The sequence below is a fragment of the Tachypleus tridentatus genome, chromosome 13 (assembly GCF_004210375.1).
Source record: "Tachypleus tridentatus isolate NWPU-2018 chromosome 13, ASM421037v1, whole genome shotgun sequence".
In the NCBI taxonomy this organism is placed as follows: domain Eukaryota; kingdom Metazoa; phylum Arthropoda; class Merostomata; order Xiphosura; family Limulidae; genus Tachypleus; species Tachypleus tridentatus.
This window is the reverse complement of record NC_134837.1, coordinates 33,338,228-33,364,458: the sequence shown is the minus strand read 5'-3', so window position 1 is coordinate 33,364,458 and position 26,231 is coordinate 33,338,228. Positions and strand designations below refer to the sequence as shown.

General features: G+C 34.0%; 1 protein-coding gene across 1 annotated transcript in view; it reads right to left on the bottom strand.

The window, feature by feature from the left end:
* Positions 1–21,019, bottom strand: part of LOC143237166 (sodium channel protein para-like) — a 232,121-nt gene extending 211,102 nt beyond the window's left edge. Inside the window, exon 1 of the mRNA XM_076476122.1 lies at positions 20,886–21,019. The gene's annotated coding sequence lies outside the window, so the exon portion shown is untranslated. The remainder of the gene's footprint in view (positions 1–20,885) is intronic.
* Between the last annotated feature and the right edge of the window lie 5,212 nt (positions 21,020–26,231).

The following is a 26,231-nucleotide window of genomic DNA, read 5'->3' as shown; positions in this document are numbered from 1 at the left end:
TAAATTTCCAGTTATTTGAAATGGTAATAGGAAACGTATGTAACATAATAAATCGGAGACTCGTGCAAGATAAATTATTAACGTAACATCCCTTACAAATCACCTCACTATGACTTCCAGTATGATTTACAGTTCAAATAACTATTTAAATAAATAGCACTGATAAAAAAAAATTGTGTGATTATTTTGTCTAAATTCTACATGTGGATGACGTTTCGATTTTTATTTTGAGGACTTCATTTTTGTTTGTTTGAAGTTAAGCACAAAGTTACATAGCGGATTATCTTTGATCTATTTATCACAGGTATTGAAACCCAATTTCTAGCGTTGTAAGTCCGCAAACATATCGCTGTTTCACCGGGGAACGGTGGCCTATAGAAGACAGAGATAAAAACGTATATATTTATAAGAATTCAGTTCCTAAATAACCATTGTTTTTTGTAAAATCAATTACAGCTACCATTATGTGGACTGACAGACAGACAAACATAAAATATTTTAAAGAAAACCCATTTAAAATCATTAAGTATAATTAAACGACTTCTTGAATACAGGGAAAGAAAGGCCAGTAAACAATACAACACCACAGGCAACTGCACTGCATCATTCTAGACACATGAAGAGAGGAAAGCAGTTAGAACATGTTAGCTAGAAAAAGTTCAGCTCATAGGTAAATCAAAGAGCGATAATGGAAGCACGAACAAGAGACAATACCGCTGGCTGATCGATATCACTATATATAGAATACACAAGTCTACAGGTTCTAGCACAGAGTGAAACATAATAAACTGTATAGTCTCTTAAAGCTGTACTTAAACAAATCTTCATTTTGATATAAAAGAGAATCCAGCCTTGGACTGCTTAACATTAGAATACAACCTTAGCTCCCGTCAGAAGTGATGGAGCAACCACCCCAACCCATAGCATACCTTAACCTCACATTTCATGGCTGACTGAAATAAACAAATTTTGTAAAATAAAGCATTACCAACAAAGAGAGAGAGAAGTGATGTTGAGACAATCAAACGTTGTTAACTTCCTTTGTGAGTCAGTCAAAGTTAAGATCATTCGTGAAATGAATTCGTGCCGTATTCATATAATAATTGTTGAAAAAATAGGTTAGAGTAACAGCTTCTGTTATATATATATAAAAACCAGTACAATTTGGTGATTTTACGCTTCAACATGGATTTTATATCATGTTGCTCAGCAATAAAAGTATAACCTAATATTATTCTTAGTCTATGCACTGAAGGCATTAAGTGAAATATATAGACAGCTAAACCGGAAAAATATTTATTGATTTCCTAATTTAGAGACTCCATCGATTAAAGAGGATGGTTTATTTTGTTAGAAACATTGACAGAAAATAAATTAATTCAGAAACGATTTAAGTTTAAAATGTAATAGGTATTTTCACTTTTATGATAAATTTTATGTACTTGATTTTAGGCAACGTGATCCCACACTACGTTTTTACTTTACACTTATTATACCAACACTCACAACACTTATAAGGCTTCACGGCCCTTCCACTCATGTACAAATTATGAATAAATCGTAAAGACGTTTCACTTAGCTCTCTACATCGGTACTTAAGTGTTAGAAAACAACAACCAGATAACGATTAATGCTTGTGTTAATTGACATCCTTCGTTCTCAAGCCTACATGTCACATATGAATTGCTAAATACGAGAATAATGAAATTAATAATTGTTTTTTTTTTAATTTATATAGGAGATATCAAACAGAAAACAAATAAATGCACATACATGAGTTCTTTATATTTTTATTATTGTCCTTTTTTACTTTTTCTTTTATATTTATATCCGCAAATAGAAGTAATTGCCAGAAACAAGACGGATAAATTAATTACCGTGTTGATTTACTTTCTTTGTTCCTTATGTATTTTTAAGTATTAAACACCAGCTCAAAGCACCAACTGATTTCGTTTGCAAAGTCTTTAGACCAGTTCAATAATACAACGTTGTTAATTGTTTAGACAATGAAATCTCCACTTTTTTGAAAGTATACATTAATTCTAAAGTGTAAATGTTCACAAGCAATCGGTTTTACAAACCAAATAAAATATTTTTTTACATCCTCTTTAATGAAATCTTTCCATAAATACACGCAACCATAAAGAATTCATAATGAATACCCGAATAACTTATTCTATACTCTTGATTAACATTGATAATCAAACGTTACCCGTTGTACAGTAAAATTAAAAGTGCATAGTGTGTAATTAATTTCAAATATATAGTTCCTTGTTCTTTAAAAACAATTTATACGCAATAAACAGAGGCAGAAAAATATATCTAAATGTTTTTTATTCCAATCTTCTCAAAGAATTATTGTTGTTTAGCAAAGAATAATGCCGAGTTCTCTTTAAAAATTTTCAACAATCTTCATTAGATATTAGAAGTAGGTTATAGTTAGCTTAATTCGCAGTAGATAGAAGTTTTAACGGATTTTGTTTTTTTGAATTTCGCGAAAAGTTACACGAGAACTATCTGCGCCGGTCCTCCCTAATTCTGCAGTGTACGACTGGAAGGAAGGCAGCTCGTCAGCACTACCTATTGCCAACTATCGGGCTACTATTTTACCATCAAATAGGTGGATTTACATTATAACTCCAACACACGTGAAAGAATGAGCATATGTGGGGCGACGGGGATTCGAACCCGCGATCTTCGGCTTACAAGTTGAACGCCTTTACCCACGTCGCAATGCCGGGCTTTTAACGGATTACTAGATGTATTTCATCATTGAATTGTGTCATATTTGCCTTAATTCATTTAATTATTAATAAAGTCAAGTTTGGTAAAGATATTCTATTATTCTGTGAGTACCCCACATTGTGTTTAAGTTAATAATTAACCAATTTAAGGTGGTTGCGACTGACTGTCGTAACAAAGCCTTTCACACAATACCACTGAGGTGGTAGGATGCAAAAGGCGTTTATATCAACAGTTATATCATGAACAATTTTGTTATGGTGTAAATTAGATTAAGTAAGTAAACTGTAATTATCATTAATTTTATTTATGTCATTTACAAATTAGAGTTTAGGATAAGAATTAGTACTACATTATTATTTATTTAAATTTAAGATTAATTACTTATTTTTTATTACTGTTATCTTGTTTTAATTAACTTTACTATAATTCAAAAACAAAAAAAGGGTACAAGTAAACTAATCTTGTTGCAGGAACAAGTCCAATAACCATTGCATCAACGGAAGAGAACCAGATTAAAAATTCTTAGAACTCATGAGTGAAAGTAAATAATATGCCAAACGCATCACAACTATGTTGAAAAAAAAAAAAAACTTTATAGTTGCCATAATAACTTGAAAATTTGTATTTTATAGTGTTCACAATGACCGGAAAAGGGACGTGTATTTTCTTATAGCAAAGCCACATTGGGTTATCTGTTGAGTCCACCGAGGGGAATCGAGCCCCTGATATATATATATATATATATATATATATATATATATATATACTTGTCACTATGACTTGGAAAGGAAGGACTCTATGGTGATCTCAGTGACTTGAAAATTAAAACTCTATAGTGGTCACAATGACTTCATTTTCTCATCGTTATAAGGATTCGCAAGGTTAGTCAACCATATAACGGGAAACACACACGGTTATGAAGAGAGCTATTTACGTAAAAGGGCTCAACTGCTTTTCGTCGATACACACGTCAGTGAAAGAAGCAAACGCGGAACGTGAATCAATGAGCAAAGGTTTTTTTTTATATTTATTATTTATCATCTTTTGTAAATTTTTCTTATAACAATACACGATAGTGTCAAGTGGATCTGCTCCTTCTAGAAAACGAATCTCGATTTCAAAATATTTTGCTTGTTTCATATTTGTTTATTTTTACAACGTATACTAAAAAAAAACTGTTTTCAGTTTGCATACTTTGTTTGTTATTCAAATGTAACAACAATAATAATATTTTTAACATGGGTACGTTTCTAATTTTTTATCCTAGTTGATAATATACACTAAAACAATACAATGCAGTCATAACGTACACAACTTTAATGTTACTTACGTGTTCATTACAAATGGAGTTACAGGAATAACAAAGAAACACGTCGACGTTTTTTTGCTGTTTTTGTTTCAAGCTATAATTAAGTACCAATGCTGGAACCTATAAAATATTGTTCACAATACTTGGTATGAATAATTGACAAAAACATAGTACATAAAAACATTAAAATGTTTTGATTTAAAACGATTTGTTTATCTAGGCACAGAACCTCAAAATGGATTATCCCTATCGTAGGGATCTAACGACGAGATTTAGCGTTAAAAGCCCTCAAGCTTAACGCTGAAATCCCCAAAAACGTATTTGGAGTATTCCGATATTTAATATGTTCCTCTTTCTAACTTAATGTTCGATATCATTGTTTAATTTTAGTTTAATAGTGTTGGTCAGTACTTCTATTATTAATACTACTAACTACATCATTATGAGTGTTTAAGACTCAGCACTGAAAAAAAAAAAATCATTTCAATGATTACATTTAATACCAGGAAGGGGGCGGTATAAATAATTTGTTTGTTTGTTTTGAATTTCGCGCACAGCTACAAGGGGGCTATCTGCGCTAGCCGTCCCTAAATTTAGTAGTGCAAGACTAGAGGGAAGGCAACTAGTCATCACCATCCACTGCCAACTCTTGAGCTACTCTTTTACCAACGAAAAGTGGGATTAACCGTCACATAATAACGTCCCCATGGTTGAAAGGGTGAGCATGGTGGCGTTACGGGGATTCAAACCTGCGACCCTCAGATTACTGGTAGAGCGCCCTAACCACCTGGCCATGCTGGGATCTAGGTGTAGATAATGCCTCCAGTGGTTTTGTCTTTCATGTCAAAAGTTAATTTCAACCTAACTACATTTACAACGTGACACATAAACAGCGCCAATATACCGAACTCTGCAATAAACTGAGGGGAAACATTTTTCTTTGTAATTTTTGTCTGTTAGAACACAAGCATTGATTACATGCATAAATCTAGTTTTTACAGACAGAATTTTGATTTGATTTTGCAAACACGCAAAATAATATTCGAGTCGTTGTCAGAAATATTTCTAATTTCCAGTACAAAAAAAAAAAAAAAATCTCCCGTTTTTTCATTACCTGATGTATAAAGACTCTACGAAAATGAGCAAAACCTTATTACCTAGCAACAGACTGAACGCGACTGCGAGTTAACGGCGTGCAAGTTTCGTATCACCTTTCATATATATCTGTTGGTAGAACCATTTTAACATTCACCACGACACACCGTAGCCTTGGTTTTAGAACTTATTACGTCGGATAGTAAATACGTGTCCAGTACTTCTAAACGTGTCGTTACATATTTTAAAAGTTCGGCCAGTGCAGTCAGGACTAAAGCACTTTAATTATGCACTCATTCAAAGTGAACAGTTATCCAAGATGAACATCCTCTACCCACGTTGATACCCTGATATATCTTGTTTCGAATATTCTTTAAAGGTGTTTATTGAAAAAAAAAAAGACGTAGTCAGAGCTCAATAACATGTTAAAGTACTAACATGAGAATGTGTTATTAATATTAATTAAGAGTGAAAATTAGTTCTTTATTCAACGAATCGATACATACGAGTCATTCAAAAAGTACGACTTTCTGTGTATTGAAAAAATACATATTTCATTTAATAATTAGATTTATAATTGATAATTCATTACATGAACCTAAACGTTTTCTTTGCTTGTTAATTACAATCACCAGGTAAATGTGTTGTGATTACTGTGTCGTCGTTGCTATTAATGTGATTTAAATAGTTTCATAAGATTATCAATTACATTAATTATCTATTTAAGTATGGACACAATGCTTATAAAGTTAACATTTCGAAGTAGAAATGAAGGTTAGAATATCATAGAGGAAGGTTATGCGTTGCACAATGTACCGAGTCATTGTCCTACGGACGATGAGTGTGAACCGTACCATTGTAAGTTAAACATCAGTGAAGTTAATCAGTTAGCTTATGAAGAAGTTCAAGCAAGAACGTGAGTGACTCCTAACCAAGTGATAATTTAACTTCTGTTCTGAAGAAGGGAAAGTTAACATTTGGGATTCTCGCTCGACTTAATCGTCTAGTTTTCTGTCCTGAGAAAGGAAACTTTAACACATATCAGACTCCCGCTAGACTGATTATGTTGTTAAATGTTACTCCATTGATATAATTCTGTATTATCTTGCGTTTATACTTATTTTATTGTTTCCTTCTTTCCACACAGTTAATCCTTATGTGGGTCACAGACATGTGAACGTAATACAAAAACTGATTGAAACTGACCACAAGAGCAGATCAAAATCCAAACTGTGTTTTTTATTTCGCTGTGAAAATAGGTCAGAATGATGATGTGTCACATCGTCTATTTCAATAAAATCACTGCTCTACAGTGAAAGGGCTAAATAAAGGTAATCAAAATAACTCATTCCTTAAAAGCGTCGCCCTCCAGTTGCAGAGCGACATACCTGCGGATTTCCAACGCTAAAATTCAGGTTTTGATACCTGTGGCGGGCAGAACACAGATAGTCCATTGTTTAGCTTTGTGCTTATTTACAGACAACCAACAACCTAAAAGGATCAATCGCACTCATTCGGCACCTCTTCGCTGTATTAATCTAAATCAAATTTCAAAATAAAACCCTTACAATTAGAACATTAAGTTAGGCTTAATGATAAGCACTTTATATGAAGAACGCAACTGTTTCCAATTGGGTCATCGAAAACATGACGTTTTATAGCATTTCCTCAAAACAATATTTTATTTGTTATTGTTTTTCTAGCGATAATTTGTTAATCATATAACCAATGATGAAATGGGTTTATATTTTGTAAAGTAATATTAATAGTTCCGTATTCCATTCAAATGTAAAACAGTAGAATGTTTATGTTGTTCATCGCTTTGGGGTTATTGTTTTGTAAATGATATGTTCAATGATGTGAAAAAACCATTCGTCTTTTTTATTTATGCAGGTTTCAACTTGATATAATAACAGCACTTAATGTAAATAATTACGATGGTTGTGTCAACTGTTGCAATTTCTAATTTTGTGAGTAAAATATCAACTTATTGATAATGCAATGCAATCTAGCAAGATATTTAATTTTGGTCAATTCAACATATAATAAATTTGAAAGCATGGTCACAAATAAAGTACTTCTCATTTTCGTCAGTCATTGGATGTTAGGCCTAAACGCAAAAATTATAATGGTTTTGATGTACAAACTAGTTTATTTGTTACATTTCGAGCAACGTCAATAGAAAGTTAGCTGTTCTAGGCGTCTCTAATTTTAAAGTGATAGACTGACTAGAGGGAAGGCAGAGAGTCAAAACCACTCACCTCAGGCACGTGGTTCATTCTTGTTTGTTTGTTTGTTTTGGAATTTCGCACAAAGCTACTCGAGGGCTATCTGTGCTAGCCGTCCCTAATTTAGCAGTGTAAGACTAGAGGGAAGGCAGCTAGTCATCACCACCCACCGCCAACTCTTGGGCTACTCTTTTACCAACGAATAGTGGGATTGACCGTCACATTATACACCCCCACGGCTGGGAGGGCGAGCATGTTTAGCGCGACGCGGGCGCGAACCCGCGACCCTCGGATTACGAGTCGCACGCCTTACGCGCTCGGCCATGCCGGGCCGGTTCATTCTTTACCACCGAACTTTGGGATTGACCATCATCTTATAACGCTCCCACGGCTGAAAGAGCGAGCGTATTCAGTGACTGAATTCAAACTCGTGACCTGCAGGTTGCTTTCGAGCACTCTAATCACCAAGACGTGCAAAACAGAACTATTCAATTCTACAGAATATAAGTAGGCAAAATAAATTTTCTAATAACTGTTCATGACCCCAACTTCATCAAATCTACATATTTTGTCACTGTGAAGATCTGTTTGAAATTCGTTTTTTTTTCTTATAGCAAAGCCATATCTCGCTATCTGTGGTATCCACTGCGGGGAATCAAACCCTGATTTTAGCGTTTTAAATCCGGAGACTTACCGCTGTCCTAGTTGGGGACGTACTTGTAATTAAACAAGTTTGATGTCCTGTTTTGCTGGGTCAGTGCCTTCGCGTGGGAATAACTTATCAAGATCTGTAAGAATTATTTCGTTGTAAATAAAATTCAGAAAGAGAAATATCATAATCATTTTCAGTACTTTGCATTTAATTGAATACATAATATTCTGTGGTTTTTAACTCTACCATTGATAAAGAATTTATTAACAACTTTTAACCCAATATTTTTTGACAATAGAGAACTAGGGAAACCACTAATATATCACAAGGAAATGAACGGGATTTGAAGGATAAATAAACAACAAAGTGAAAATCACATTTCAGCTGGAACCTAAGGACCATGGTCAATATGTCCAAATAATATAAATATATACATTTCTATTGTTCTTGATGTCTAAATTTCTAACACTTTAAATGATGAATTTGAAAATTGGAAAGAGTATATATATCTGTATATAAAGTTACCCGGAAAAAACGGTTTACAAAATAATCAGTGAGACTAAAGGAAAGAAACCATTAAAAATCAAAACCGATGAGAAACCATAAAATGACAATTACAACTTTATTATTGGTACAATTCCTTTTATTTAACACACTAGTGAAAACCACAATAATCTGTAAAAACGAGTCATTAAAAAAACATAATTTCAGCATTAATTTATTTGTTATACGGAAATCTGGAATTAAAAAACGCATCGATGTAAGAACAAATTAACCCCCAGGGAAGAAATACGAGAGAGATATCTATTATATGAAATGAAATTCGTCTAGTGAGTGAAAGATGACAGTCGTATGAAGAAATACTTTCTTATGTTGCTATAGAGTTCAATAAAATCAAATACACTATGATTAAATCTGAGGGTCGCGATTTCGAATCCCAGTCGCACCAAACATGCTCGCCCTTTCAGCCGTGGGGGCGTTATAATGTAATGGTCAATCCCACTATTCGTTGGTAAAAGGGTAGCCCAAGAGTTGGCGGTGGGTTGTGATGACTAGCTGCCTTCCCTCTAGTCTTACACTGCTAAATTAGGGACGGCTAACACAGATAGCCCTCGAGTAGCTTTGTGTAAAAAACAAACAAACAAACAATTAAAATTTTTTGATTGACAAATTAAGATGAGTTAAAAAGAAGACATACGCGGTACAAGGTGATTTTCATCACAAACATTAGATCTGTTGGTTAACTACAGCCTAAAAACAATCCACTTTCATAAATTAATGCTTGTCGTACGGTAAAGACTTGCAATGCTAAAGTCCGGGCTTCGATACCCCGTAAATAGTCCACAGTTGCTTTGCTCTAAAACTAGCTAACACATGCTTGATGTCTTTAGAAGTATTTTTTTTTTCTAAAATCTGTTCATTACACTGCTTCGAACCTTAAACATTTTCTAACTGTGTTGGCTCAAAGCGAGGTCTGAAATAAAGAACTTTTATTGAAATGAAAATGCGATTTGCATTTCCAGAAGTATATTTAAAAATATACTTATAATATATATGCTCAACGTTTTAGGCTTTTTCAAAAGCATGCTTAATGCGAGAAAGTGTTAAAAATAATTTCTTAAGAGGCTTAGTATATAGAAACCAAAGAACTAAATCATTATATTATAAGAAATGCAAAATACTGGCGGAAGTGATGTAGAACGAAATTGTAAAGTGCGGATGCTTGGCTAGCCATACAGATTTTAACGAGAAATCGAAAACATGAGGAGCTGCTAAAAACAGCTCCGTGCTGACAAAGGAAGTTCCACCTGGGGGTGCCTGGATGGATGCACCCCAGAAAATTAATGTAATAATATGCTTTCCAGTTGGTATGTAAGTCAAGTATGTAAAAGTTGGAGTGCTATAAAACCCTTAGCGCATCCACTTCTCACGCCTCTGGTTTTTTTTTTTTTTTGTTGTTGTTTAAAGTCAAATTAAACAATGTTCTCTCAAATCCAGATGGTAAAAAAAAATATGTAGAGTTTTCTATATGACAAATACTGTTATATTTTGTCCAACTTGAATAACCATGCGATTATTTATGATACATATTTAACCAGCTCGGGCCATAATACTCCTAACAGTGACAATCTATAAGCCTATATTCGTTTCAAACAGTTGAGAGGAATTCAGTTGCAAACATCTAAACCAATTTTAAAACATCTTTTCGGAAGGGTTTATGCGTTTGTTTTAACGTAAAACCACACAATATTCTATCTGGGCTGCTGTATTCGTCGCGAGGATAGAACCCCGAAATTTGTTTTATAAATTCTCATGTCTGCTATTGGACTACCGTGGATTTCTTTTAGAATTGGACATAGTTACTTATCGTACCGTTTTCAAATATGTATTATGCATTATGGGACTTCATTTGAGCGAATACATTACCATCTGCCAACTAAAAATAACAAATGTTTGCTCGCGAATCAGTTAAACACGCATATACAGTAAGTAATATTATAACGTAGTTAAGGGAAAATGTAGAACGAAATATAAAACCATGTAGGCAACTTGCGGTCTCGAATGACAGACATTACAATAAATAAACCGTTGTTACAGCCCATTCTTACGACAATCAGACATGGAAATTTAATTTCTCTTCAGTATAGACTTTAGAAGTGCTGGACATTATAATAAAACGTTCTTGTAGTCCATTTTTAAGCCTAGTGGACACGAGAATTAAACCTCTCCTGCACCTTGAACGGGCGTAATCTAGTAGTTAGAATGTCCAGAATATGGATTCGAAGATCTTAGGCTCGCGCCTCGTCGCTTTAAAAACACTGTCCATACTTTAGGAGTGAAAGTGCGCTACAAAATTGACGTTCAATACATGGTTCATTATATTTGACAATCCTACAAAATTATTATGGATTGAAATTGTAAATTCAACATTGTTATCGTGTGCGTGTGTTTATTGTAAAATATACAACTTCTCAGTACCTGTATTATTCTTACCATGGGATAGACTTCTAAATTTTAGTGTTATAATCTCTCAAATTTACTGTTAGCAATCTAGGAAGGCATCACATGGATATGAATCAACATTGTGTTTTTGGTGGATAATTGTTTTCTCAGTTAGAAGTTTCGTAATATTTTGGATAATGGCTTCTGAAACGTCTTGTTTCGGAAATGGAATGCTGCTAGTAATCATTAATTTTACTGCACGATTATAAAACAATAAAGATAAAATATTCATGCCAAGGTACACCACTAAGTGAATCAATAATGGCAATGATAAAGTGACAAAAATTACAGGAATATAAATTAATACGAAAATGAATTTAAATTTTGGTTCAATCGAGACATAAAAATGATGCTTTTCGAACTTATTTTTCGTAACATGCGAAGTCTATTTTCGAGTAACCTAGAAGCCATTATGCTTTATTTTCTATAAAAATAATTGAAGATACGATAAAATGCACTTGATTTATAGCGAATTTTAAGTGCGTTATTAATCAAGTTTCTTCCAGAGGGCGCGAAAGTCAAGAGCATTGTCAAGTTGCCAGTCTTCAATAACACGCACAAAAGTTTGGATACAGTTCTTGTATCTTTAGGTGAAGTGTTGCTGCTTTTTACACGTAAATTAAAAAACCCCAAGAATAGTTTTTTAACAATTTTGAAGAAACAAACAAAACATCTTAAGATCTTTGCATAATTTCTCACTGTCTTTGTGTTGCATGAGCGTTTCTGTTTTTCTTTTCCATATGCTTGACATCTCCAATTACGAAGAAACACAAATCCTTTTCTGTGAGTTCAAATCATACATCATTTTGTGATATGACACGCATTTTGGTTTGGCTTGTTTTGAATTTTGCGCAAAGTTACTAGAGGGCTATCTGCGCTATCCGTCCCTAATTTAGCAGTGTACGACAGGGAAGGCAGCTAGTCATCACCACCCACTGCCAACTCTTGAGCTACTCTTTTACCAACAATTGACCGTAACATTATAACGCCCCACGGCTGAAAGGGCGAGCACGTTTGGTGTGACGGGGATTCGAACCCGCGACTTTCGAATTACGAGTCGAATGCCTTAACCACCTGGCCATGCAGGGCCGTGTGGCATGCATTACTAACAAGAAACGTTTCTGTAGATCTACTATTAAGTCATACATTCCTTATACGAACATTTCGTGTGTTGTTTTTTTTTTTCATTCAATTTATTTGTTTGAAAAAGGGTCTATAGTTATTACATCTGCCGGTTGTTTGGCTAATATTAAGACTGCGTAAATTTACCTTCACAGAATAGAATATGTGTGATAAGTGTTTTGTAGCGCCGTGTAAGTCCATTTTCTATATGCAAATCCATTCCCACAGAATGACTATCGATGTTTTGTTTCTAGATAATTTAATTCCTGGTTGTTTAACTTCCAGTATTTCATTCTCCATGTCAGAAAACAAAAAGCATTAAAAGTAATATATATTAAAGTATCAACATTAAGAATAACATTTATCAGATATCATTAAAATGATATACAGGTTATGAGCTATTGGTTGTAAAAAGTCAGTATTGTTATTTGGACACTATTTAGCTAGAAGATCTTACAGCAATTTGTTCATTTTTTTAGAGTTGAAATTATTTTTTTAAAAATTAAAATGCTTTATTAAATTGAAATCTTAATATATATTAAATTTATTACTGTCACTACTATTTATTGTGTTGGGAGTTGGTTATCCAACGTCTGACAGCTTTAGCTGGGTTTCAGATTACTGTCAGATTAGCGGTCATTGGAGTTTTATGAATATTGTGCTACGTGTAAGTCCATTTCCTATATGTAAACACACTCCCACAGCAAGAGTATAGGTGCTCTATGAATAAGAACATATGTTTTATGTGTTCTATCTGCTCTAACCACTAGAATATTTCAGGTCTATCTTCGCAAAATTGAAAGGGAAAAGAAGATAGATTTTTATTAGTAAGAGGATTATCTAACAATCAAGTTTTTGGCTTTTTTTTAATAAATTAAAATACTACAAACATCTACTACACAATTTATTAAGTCATTAGAGAATCTACTTCAGATATTTTCTGCTATTCCTAACCTTACGTTTACAGGAATTTATACTGCAGTTTTTGAGTTACCGCCAGAGTAGTAGGTTTAGCAGTTTTAATGGACTCCAATTGCATGTTGAAAGAAAAGTAAAAGACGTTTCGGCTTCTGTACCGAAAACTTCCTCAGTTTCAGTCGATCTAAAACCTGCTTAAGGTTCTACTGAACCAACATTTACCAAGGAAGCGTTTCTCAGCTTCTCCGAGACCAAGGACTGGCGGCTCGCTTGCTCTCTAAACTCTCGCAGACAATTAAAAATACAACAAACAAACTTTCACAACTTATATGTAAGTATTGGTTCAGTATTTTGTTCTCGTTGAATTTTTTTTTCCCATGAAAACCCACAGACCAGCTAGATGGTTGTGACTGAGAAACGCCATTTTACTAACTGGTAGTTGAAAAACACTATGCTAAAAAATCTAGTTACAATAAACATTTTGTGAGATTCTTAGCTTTTCAATTAAAAAGCTGTCACGAACTTTATACGAGTATCTGAACACTGCTGAAAAAATATATTTTAAAGGATTGATTTTTGTTCCTGAAAATTAGTATAACATTTTCTAATGAAAAGTTCCTGAGAACCCTCTCCAACCAATGTACCTCCTAGAGATATTTTCAGCCTTCCAGAAAAAGAGTCGTCTCTCACAGGTCACTGACTCTAGGGAAGCCTAATGGTTAACTTATCGTACAATTGTCTCAAGAATATAGGGTCGAGACGTGGTGCTTTAAAACACGATTCACACTTTCATCTGTGGGTGAATTATAAGAGCAACTGTCAGTCTTGCTATTCAGGTAAGAGTAGTCGTTTTAGACTAGTACAAAACTTTAACGGCTACGTCATAATAATAATAGTTTCTGAACTGATCATTTAATCCATTTTGCGTATAAGGTGTCGTTTAGTTACCAAAACAACCCACTCGTACAGGAATCGAACTACGAATTTATTATAACAGTCTTCTTATTTTTATTGAAGGTTTATTGATAATTTCCTTGACAATAGTGATATAAAATTTATTTTTTGGTTAATTTAGACTGAAGCTACCTGAGAGCCATCTGCCCGCTAGTCGTCTCTAATTAAGACTAGAGGAAAGACCGCTTGTCAGCACCATCTATCGTTAATTCTTGGATTACTTTTACCCACGAGTAGCGAGATTGACCGTCACATTAGAATATCCCTACAACTGAAAGTGCGAAGGTATTCGGTAAAGTAAAATAAAATGGTTCCAAATTGTAAGACTATATTTTGTCATATATATATAAATAAATACAGAAAAGACAATATCCACAATAAAAAGCACAAAATATATATACAAGTTTTTTAATCCATTGCTAAGCTAATATTTTGACAAATGTAAACATTGGTTAAACAATGCACCATTAAATATTACTAACCAACTAACATTTGGGAAATCATTATAACATATATTTCTTTCTTTTTTACTTAATGTGAGAGATGTGTACATGTGGTAGCATTTATGACAACTTTTTCTATAGCAGGCTTCATGTGTAAAATGTATTTATAAAATTTCAATACCTTTATTTTGTTGGTTTTTTTTTGCACTGGTTTGTTTTGAATTTCGCGCAAAGTTACGCGAGGACTATCTGTGCTAACCATCTCTAATTTAGCAACATAACGCTAGAGGGAAGACAGCTAGACATCACAACCCACCGCCAATTTTGGGCTACTCTTCTACCAACGAAAAGTAGGATTAACCTTCACATTATAAGGTTCCCATGATTGAAAGGGCGAAGATGGTTAACGTGATGGGGATTCGAACCCGACCCTCGGTTTACGAATCGAGTGCCTTAACCACCTGGCAATGCCAGGCCTTGTTGTTTTGTTATTTTTAAACTGATAAAGCTTTATAACTTTATGTGTTCAAACACGCACAAATCACATTGAAATCCTGCTACTGACTGAATCGCGACTTTGGTACTGCAAAATTATACTTTCCATTATCAAGTAATATTTAAAATTTGAAAATATAAATGAATATTTATAAAAAGTTCGTCTGATGACTGAAATAAGACAATAATATCTATTCCTGATCTAAGATACAAGTACCATTAAAGTCATTAAAATATCTTTTTACGTTTAGATAGAACAACAACTGATAACAGTGCACGCTTTTTTATTATATAATCACTGTACCTACAATATCAATAACTACGTAAATTCTTTAAATTATTTGCATTACGAAACAATACAAGCCCTCTTGTCTGGGTATTATTTCAAATACTTATTCGTTCATTTTCATCAAGAAAATGCTACTGTCACTTAATACTGTCATATTACTTGAACCTGAGACATTTTCTTTTGTATTGTGACAGTATTTCAATATTACCTGATAGTTAAGTTTAAAATTGTTAATGACATATTAAATCGCAATACAATGTGATATTGATTCTAGTCTATATTTATGTTTTCATTTCAAACTTGATCAAGAGAAAACTGTTAATATTTAAAACTCATGAATGTCAAACTCCTTAATATACATAATACAATGTATTTCAGTATTTTACTTTCAGTACGACTCTGTGTATTTATCTCTAACTTTGATCCTGTGTATTTATCTCCAAATATCTACTTAACCTAAACATGAATCTGTGTATTGAACTCCAGATAAGAAGCTGTGTATTTCACTCCAGACATTAATCTCTGCATTTAACTACAGATGTTACACTGTGTATTTAACTCCAGACACTAATATGTATATTTAACTACAAACGTTACACTGTGTGTTTAACTCCAAACACTGATATGTATATTTAACTACAAACATTACATTGTGTATTTAACTCCAAACACTAATCTAGCCCCCCGCTAGTACAGCAGTAAGTCTACGGATTTACAACGCTAAAATTATGGGTTCGATTCCCCTCGATGGGGTTAGTAGATAGCCCGATGTGGCTTTGCTAAAAGAAAACACACATACTAATTAATGTATTTAACTAGAGATAAGAGTATATTAGTTAACTCTAGGCAATTTGCGTGTCAGGGTGTTCTTAAAGAATCGTTTTTCCTGTTTTATGTTACATTATTGAGAAAAACAATAAACTAATACGTAAAAATAAGCAGATCTCTGATTATAAAATAATGCTTAACATGCTCGCATCACGTGATGACCCCTGCATTGGACACGGCATAGGCAGCGCTATTTGTGTACTTGTGCTTATAACAAATTGACAGTTTTCTTATATGACCATTCTTTTGCTCACTTAAAACTCGAATTTTTGAAAGTTGATTTCTTTGAAATATAAAACACCCAAATCATGGAAGTTCCTGTTGTTTTTGAACATTTGAAACCGCTGACATCCATTTGTGCACATGTTTTATAGCATAACCGCAACTGGCTATCTGCTGTTTCCATCGAGAGGAATCGAACTCCTTACCTTAGCGTTATAAATGCTTAGAGATACTGCTGTCTCACCAAAAAACAACTTAGCAGGTAAAATAAGTGAGTTTCTTTACATACAAACTGAATAGAAAAATAACTCTAACCTGTAATTATGCACTCTGTTTTATCAACGCTAAAATCAGGGATTCGAGTTCCCTCGGTGAACTCAGCAGATAGCCCGATGCGGCTTTGCTATATAAAACGCACACAAAGAAATTATGGGCTTCTTGTCATTAAAACCATCTGTGGAATAATCAAACAATGACCAGACAACCAAAGAGGTTGATATTAACCCTGTAAGTTCACCAGATAACTATTCTTTCCACTAGTTTTGGTAAAAGCTACCAATCACTGAGATCCCATTAGAAGTATTTCGGTGGCTAGTCACAGGAATGCCTCGAAGACTTAATGTTGTTTCTTGTGGCCCTAAAAGTAACTTTTTTAACTAAAAAAAGAAGAAGCATATAGAATGGAAGTTTTTCAATCTAGCCGACCAGATCAAAAGACTTTGGAGTCATATGTAGTTTTTTGTAATTTTAAACTTCAGCACAGAGGAAAAGCAGTCATCCAGCAGTATTCACCACTAAGATGGGTTTGTTCTTTTCTCTGAGCGAATAACAGGATTGGTTGTTATTTTTATAACGCTCTAATAGTTAGTGGTAGCACGTTTCGAACCCAGGCCGTTCGACCCATATCCTGACATCAATGGGAATTCGCAGAAATTTTTTTTTGGGGTGAAAGTAGTGTGAAACTTTGCATTAAATAACAAATTCATACACATATACTGAATGAATAAAGAAAGAATTATGTTTCCCACTTTACAGGGGCAAGTGTCCCCTTTTGACCCCCCTGCAGACACCCATGCGCTAACCACAAAATTATAATCTGAATTTTAATAATAAAAAAAACGGACATCTTATGACGTAACGAAAACCAAAAACCATCAAAACATTCACGCCAATGGTCATTCTAATAGTCCTCGTATTTCCAAGTTTTCTGTGGGCTGACCCATGTTTCATATTAGATCTGTTGCGGATGATTTTTGATACTTTTATCTTTTTTCGCAGGTTGGAAACAGAATGTTCATAAAAATGGATATTTCTCGGATTCTTTAATCTTTTCACTGCCACATTTATATACAAACAATTCTTTCAGTGACACATTTAATTATAGATAATCCATGAAAAACAAACAAAAAGACATGTCTTAATACTTCATTACTTACCTCACTCCAGAACCTAATAAACTTTGGAAACTTTGAAGGGAAGTACTTGCTCTTCATGGTGATACAAAATTCCAAATTAATGTGTGATTAATATTACAATTTAAAAACTTACACAATGATTATATTGTGTTTTCCCTAGATGTATCTGCGCTAGCAGTCCCTAATTTAGGAGTGTAAGACTGGAGGAAAGGCAGCTGGACATCACCACCCACCGCCAACTCTTGGGCTACTCTTTCACCAACGAATTGTGGGATTGACCGTCACATTATAATTTCATCATGGCTGAAAGGCCGAGCAGGTTTGGTGTCACAAGGATTCGAACCCGCAACCCTCAGATTACGAGTCGAGTGCCTTAACCACCTGGTCATGCCGTGCCAGATGTGCACCTGGCGGTGAAAGTTAAGTTTCGATAAATATCTTAGCTGTATAATGTACAATCTCAATTTTTTGGTGTTGATGAGGAATGAAATGGTATGTAGGTACAGCTGAAGTTTGTTTGTTTGAAGTCAAGCACAAAGCAACAGAATGGGCTGTCTGTGCTCTACCCACCACGGCTAACAAAACCCAGATTCTAGTGCTGTCCTCAAATATTCCGCTGTGCCACTTGGAGGCTGATATAACCACAGCCAAACTCAGGTTTAAGTTTTGTTGAATTTGGGAGTGTAGTGTGGTCAATTTTAACTCTACAGACCAGTCTGTCTGGTGGAAATGTCAAGTGTGTGTTTGTTTTATTTTGGATTTCTAGTAAAACTACACGAGGGTTATCTGCTTTAGCCATGCCTAATTTAACAGAGAAAGCTTAGAGGGAAGATAGCTGGTTACTTACAAATATTTTTGCCTAACGTAAAAGCCACTTTTATTGGTGTGCTTTGAATTTCACAAAATGCTACACGAGGTCTATCTAGAGGGAAGACAGCTAGTCATCTCCACCACACACAGTCGATTGATGGGCTATGATTTTACTGACGAATAATGGGATTGATGGTTTGTGGGACGGAGATTTGAACCCGCGACTCAAGCACCCTACCCATTTGGCCATACCGGGCCTATTAGTAGGTGAATGGAGAGAAGAACATGACAGTTAGGTCATAACCCGGTAAAAAGAAGGAAAAGGAATCTTTAAAAAGTAACATTGCTGTATCAAACGCCTTACCACCTGGCTATGTCTGGCTGGTCTGAACATCATGGAGAGAGATACAAATTAGAAATAACATTTTATTTTGATTGGCATTTTTAGAATCATTAATCATATTATTACGAACCTATGAATAGTACTAATTATTTGATTTGGAACGACATTAAACAGATGTTTACTCTAAGCTCTGAGATAGAAAAACGTGCATCTTAGTGCATGGATAAAATCATTTTGTTTGTTTTTGTTTTTGGCTAGGTTTCACTCATATGGTAGTTTTTGTTGTTTGGCTTCAGATGTTTTAATCGATAGGGGATTTAAATGGACTTTTGAGCTCACGTGATAACTGTTATTAGTAAGCTGATAAAAGTTTCATAAATGGTAAAATTCTGGTTAGCCACCTTGGCCTGTATTAACCATTGTACATTTCTCGAGTGCAATAAAAAAAAACAGTTTCATTTTGTAGTGTAGTATGATTCAAGGAAACGTAAAGTAACATAGCTATTTTCAGTTACATAAGTTACAGGCTTGATGTACAAATAATTAAACTGTTCACTGTAATATGAAAAATCTGTCTCTTGAAATACATTCATATCTTCTTTTTATTTCTTTTTGACCTAGCGCAAAAACACTGATAAATTTGTAAATCGGTTTAACCCCCAGGAGATAAATAAATAAAAACAAACGAAGTCATTAGTTTTGGGTGTGTTTTTTTTCGGTGAATATCGGTGAAAAATAAAACATCAAAACTTTCACACAGTGATGTCCTGTTAGCAACACTAGGAAATCAATTTATATAAATTTCTTTTCTAAAACCTTCAGGTACAACAATCTAAGTCGTACATTAATATGAATAAATAAACATAAATTATGTTTATAGTTATTTGAAGTCGTATATAAGAAGTTCATAACATAAGATATTAATAAAATCCACCTACTTATTTAAAAGAGACCGGTATTCACTTGTTTACTTCTAATTACTTTTAAAAAAGAACAAGTTTCTCTTGTGGGGATGGTGGGTCGTAGGAGGGTCATAAAAATGTTACACGATTTCAGTGTTGAGAACAAAACTGTCAACTTATGTCAAAGTTTGAAACAATACATTTTGATTAATGTTTTGTAAATAAAAAAGAAAAATTTTGTTCGTTGTTAAGTGCCAAGCTAAACAGAACGGGCTATATCTATCGCCCTTAGAGGGATTGAATATCATATTTTGGTGTTAACTATGGTGACTGACGTCAGCATTTTAATTCAGCAATAATTACAAAAACGGAATACATGCATCAGTTAAATCTAACCTATTACTAAAGTTGTGTTTAGATTATACATTTGAATAAAGTTTATAATTTAATACAAACAAAAATTGACAAAATAATAAGCAGGATAATCGATAATAATCGAATAGTTTACTTAATGTCAACATAAGTTATAGCAAACTTATGCAAAGTTAAATTATGCTAAACAATGAAATTGAATGAACTTATGCAAAGTTAAATAATACTAAACAATAAAATTGATTGAACTTATGGAAGGTTAAATGACACTAAACAATGAAATTGATTGAACTTATGCAAGGTTAAATGATACTAAACAATGAAATTGAATGAACTTATGCAAAGTTAAATGACACTAAACAATGAAATTGATTGAACTTATGCAAGGTTAAATGATACTAAAGAATGAAATTAATTAACTATTTGCGTGTAAGTTCGCACCATTATCACGATATTGATTTCCTTGTGGACCAAAAATTAAAATTACTATTTTTTTTTCAGCTTGTCATATATCAATAATTATGAATTATTAAGTAGGCGGCATGGTGTGTCACATTAGTTTCCTAAGACACCTACTAGCTTTTACTATGACCAAAACCTAAGCAGCGGCTTGAACTTCGAGGTGAGTGTCACATGATAAGTACGTATTTGAATGCTGGCGGTTTATTTAGAGGAAAACTACAACGCTCTTGTCTATCGTTTATCAATATTGAAGTACAAAACGTGACTGTCTATCTTACCTTTTCAAATGTTGGTGCTTCATTTGCGTTTGAAACTTTTGGTAGGTCCACTCGGTCATCAGCAAAATGGTCAGTAACCTTCGGCCATTTTGATCTCGTAGGGTCTCATTGCTGTTCGCTCATTACGTCACCAATAGGCAGAACTCGAGACACATTGCGCAAGCAGTAATTCCAATAGTGCTACAACACTTGAACGGGTGCCTCCGTTGCCAATGGAAACAACGTTGCCATAGTAACAAGGAAACACCACCAGAACCTCTATTGGGAAAATGATAATATTGTTTGCATAAGACTTTGTTAAGACTTTACATAAATCGCACAACAACTTGTTTGCACGCATATACATCTACTTAAATGTGGTAATTCATTTGATGTAAGCACTTTAGTTAAAAATTAATCGAATATGATTTTCTTAAGTGAGTTTTGATATATTAGTGCCAGGTTATACATTTCTTCCTTCAACTCAAGATTGTCTATCTGTATTAACATTCTAGCATTTAAAAAAGTACAATATTGTAATCTCTACGTATACGCATTACAATATTTGATCCGTTCGTTTAACATCATCTCATCATCTAGTCCAATTTTCATATAATTTACAAAACTCGAACATTGGACAAAACGTATGGAAGTAACTAACTGACGTCAGTTTTCAGTACCTCAAACTTCTCCACAATAAAAGTAACACCGTTATTTTCGTAACTCATATGGTTCATTCGCATGATATACACTTCAATTACTATCAGCATGTTCGTATTACAGACATTTCCTGTATACTTTATCATTTCACGCTTGCATAACCGGAATTGTGGAATTTTTAGTTCAAATTTCAAAGACGGAAGTCCCAGCGATCACGATATGAAAATATAAAATGTGTTTGAAGCTCACTGCTGAACTGGACATAGGTATATCGACCGTACTTGAAATAAAATGACTTTTAGATACAGTCGAGATTCCAAGTTGCCAAGGTGTGTTTTAAAAGAAAGCTCGTTAGATATAGATGCTTATAACGTTTTTTTTTTAATTAATGAGTCAAACCTTTATGCATGAATTCAAATTGGGTTAATAACTTGATTGGAATTAAGCAAAACCTACACAATGGGCTATGTGTGCTCTGCCCTTCATGATATTAAAATCCAATGTTTATCGGTGTGAATCCACAGACATCCTGCTGTGCCACTTCAGGAAGGAAGATTAATAAAGAAAGAAACAGAATTATTGCTAAATATATGAAACACAGACCCCCTTCTTTCTTCCCTCCCCCCCCAAAAAAAAATATAGCTACTACACAAATATTCCATTCAGTGAGTTATTCTGGGCCAAATACGTATCATATCTTTAAGGTTGAATAAGTCGCAAAGGTGAAACGTGGTTAAAATAAAAGTTATTTTATAATCATTTGGAGTGTGGAAGTCGTTTTTTTATTTTTTAGCGTTTTAATAAATGAAATGAAATATGTACGGACGTCTTTATGATAACCAGTGTTCATTTTCTTCAACCATACACCTCAAACAGACTGTTTAAAATGTTGTATACTTGCACTGCGCAAGACGAAATAGTTCACTGAAGGATATATATATCCTAATTTTAATTAAGTTTCATTTTATAAAGTATGACTGTTACACCTCTGCTACACGAGCTTTCTGGCAGCCTGATGCACAAACAACTTCATGTAAAATAATTTTTAACAAAGCAAATATTACTATCGTTCTTAACTTCAGAATGTGGGTGTTTTTCTTATAACAAAGCCACATCGGGCTATCTGCTTAGCACATCAGGGAGGAATCGAACCGCTGCTTTTAGCATTGGAAATCCATAGACTTATCGCTGCACTAGCGGGTGAAACTTTTGAGTGTCAAATAATTTAAGGATATTTAAAACAATTTAAAAAAGCATACCTTATTTGTATAAAACATAGTTGTACTACAGTTACGATGTTACCTTTTATAGCAGCGAAATAGCTCTCTATTTAATTGAAACCATTTTCGTCTGTGCTGCTAAGAGAGAGCGAGTTTTAAGTTTCATTCTGTCTCACATTACTTCAAAAATGTATATATAAATGAGTAATATCGCACCTAAATTTAAAATTTTAATAACTTTAACAAATGTATTTCGTGCTCGGTAAAAACGCTCTGACGCAACATTAAATCGAATTTTAAATAAGTTTAGCTTTTAGGAACTTTAAGGAAATTGAAAAATGAGTTTCTGAAAATCGGTGATGTTTAATTGAACAAATTTCATTTGTTTTTATAATAGATGGCGCTATCTAATTGCGACGTGCTGTCATAACGTCAAAGCACATGGCATATATAATCACGAGATCGAGGCACGTTTACTTATTCTGCCAAGCTTTATTCTCATTGGTCTGATGTTTATTTCATTGCCAAATCACGTAACGGTAGTAGATATTGAATAGTAAAATAACTAATATGTGATTAAGTCCAATACATAAAATGATAAGTAAATATATAGTTAAAAGGATCGATAGTGTTTTTTGTGTTGTTTTTTTCTGTAAAACAAAGAAACATGAAATAGGAACGTTTTACGTCACTAAAAGATGCATTATATTTAAACGGGATATCAATGAGAACAAAACACTTTTGAGGAGAAAAAAAGCAAACTCCTAAACCGACAAGTCAATACTGCTCTGAAAGCAAGCTCCTAAACCGACAAGTCAATACTGCTCTGTTTATTTCACATCTGAAGGTTGTTATTCCAAATTATTTGTTTTATTAGATACTTCAGTTCACGTGAAAATATTGTTATGTTTAAATATTACACACGAATAAAACACTACACAGAGAAGAAGCCCTGTTTTTTTTTTTTTACTCAGACTTCTTCGACCTGCTCAGCTGCCCAACAGAAATGTCATACTAAATCATTTGTAGCTTTCATAGTTCATGCGCCATAAACAGGACATTTGTAAAAGTATCTATTCAAAACGTTTCAAGTACTGGTCTTTTTATACACAAATGTGATTAGTAATCACGGTAAAAAAATATTACTCCTTTATTAGAGAATTAAAACTTGAAACTTGGAAGGCAAACATTCACAAGCGAATGCAATATGTCTTCCAGTTCACCTTAATCGATAAGACAGGTCCTTGGAATACAGCAGAATTCAAGAGAAAATAGTAACCAAGGCAGATGAACAGCCGTACACTACAACATATACACTTCAAAGGGATTTACACCAAACACAGTTCGAACTTGAGGTAAATGAGAGGTTTACTTCAACACAAAATATCTAACTTATAACACGGAATGTGTAATTTCATGCGTTGTGTGAAACAAAGCAACATTACTAACAACTCCTTGGGACATTGACTCATGTAGACAACGTCTCTAGATTCAGAGCTCATAATTATATACGTTATGACTTTTGTTTTTCACCTTTGTTCCCTGAGGTATCACAAAAAAACGCCAATCCCAAATATATCTGTTTTGGGTTGCTGTAAGGCATTCGTGTGCAAAATCTTTCCTACACTGGTCGAAGTATAGAAGAATGAAGGGCGAAAAACCCTAAATCTTTTGAGCCTGACTTTTGTAAAATCACAAGAAAGAAACAAATCTCGTATATTTCAGTTTCAGTCTGTGGAAGTTGTGGTAAGGTTGTTGTTTTTTTTTTACAAAGTCTTATCGATATTAGGGAAAATATAATGAGACAGTAACGAAAAACAATTCTGCGATTTCTTTTACCTCTGCTCCCTGTAAAAATCAAGAGAATTGTTTGTTTTTTGTTTTTGAATTTCGCGCAAAGCTACACGAGGGCTATCTGCGTTAGCCGTCCCTAATTTAGCAGTGTAAGACTAGAGGGAAGCCAGCTAGTCATTACCACTTACCGCCAACTCCTTGGCTACTCTTTTACCAACGAATAGTGGGATTGACCGTCACATTATAATGTTCCATGGGTGAAAGGGCGAGCATGTTTGGTGCGACGGCGATTCGAACCTGCGATCCTCGGATTACGAGTCGAACACCTTAACACACCTGGCCATGCCGAGTCCTATCAAGAGAAAGACACAAATCTCAAATTTGTCTGTTTTGCTCTGTCTATTGGGGTCTCAAATTTGTCTGTTTTGCTCTGTCTATTGGGGTGTGTGTGAGAATAATCAAAGGGCACATTGGTCCAGAGTCTGATCTGACTGATCTGATGGACAGAGTCTGATCTGAGCTGATGGTCCAGAGTCTGATCTGAGCTGATGGTCCAGAGTCTGATCTGAGCTGATGGTCCAGAGTCTGATCTGAGCTGATGGACAGAGTCTGATCTGAGCTGATGGACAGAGTCTGATCTGAGCTGATGGTCCAGAGTCTGATCTGAGCTGATGGAAATATGATAATATTACATGCCATAGTATGTCGTTTGGGGGTTTCTTTTCTTTTAATATTTGAGCTTTAGCTCACAAAAGTCGGAACGGAGTTTACTAAATGTTAAAGTAGTAAAATGTTCATTGAAAGAAGGTACATCACTTTTCTTTAAGTCACAAGACAATCTATCTAAAAATAAAAAAATACATGAGTGGCAAACATCTCTACTAATTGAAAAGAATAAAAACGACCATAGGAAGTACAATCCGTCTTTATACTTACGGGGGGGGGGACATAATAATATCACAAAAGATTTGTTGGTATAGTCATGAAATGTCCAATGTTATCTCAAGAATGTGGCTAAATGTTTTTTTTTATTTAGTTTCCCTTAACTACATGATAATGTTCTTGGTAAATTTTATTTAACAAAGTTAACTAAACGAATAGACAGTTAACAGATTGACTCGAACTAAAGATTTCGTGTATATGAAGTTTTGTTAACTATACGAATAGACACTAAACAGATTGACAATAATTAAAAGTTTCTTGTATATAAATTTTGTGTAAATGAATCAGTTGGTTACGATGTAGGTTTTTTAGTTCTAGTGCAGGTAAACGTTTATTAGTTTTGCGTCTTTTCTGACTACTTTTTCAAGCACTTACTAGTCGATAATGGTTACTAGTTTTTCTTTTAACCCGTGAAACTCAAACCGACCGAAAATCCCGATTTATCCAACAGACGGTTATAGAGACATCCGTTAACATTTATATCTTTTTAGCTGAAAACTAATCTAAGCAATGCTGTTATCCACATTTTATAACTGTTACGGGTTTTATAAATAAGTTTTATTTATTTTATAAGTTCTGTACAATGAGTGTTGTGAAAGACAAAATCTCAAAATTACCTAACATGACACAACCAATCATTAGTGAACTACCAACATAAAAACCAATCGGTAATTTAACTCTTTAACCCCATAATGTTTGGCTCGTTCTGCAGGAGTATTTTTGTGATTTTGTCTTTCACAACACTCATTGT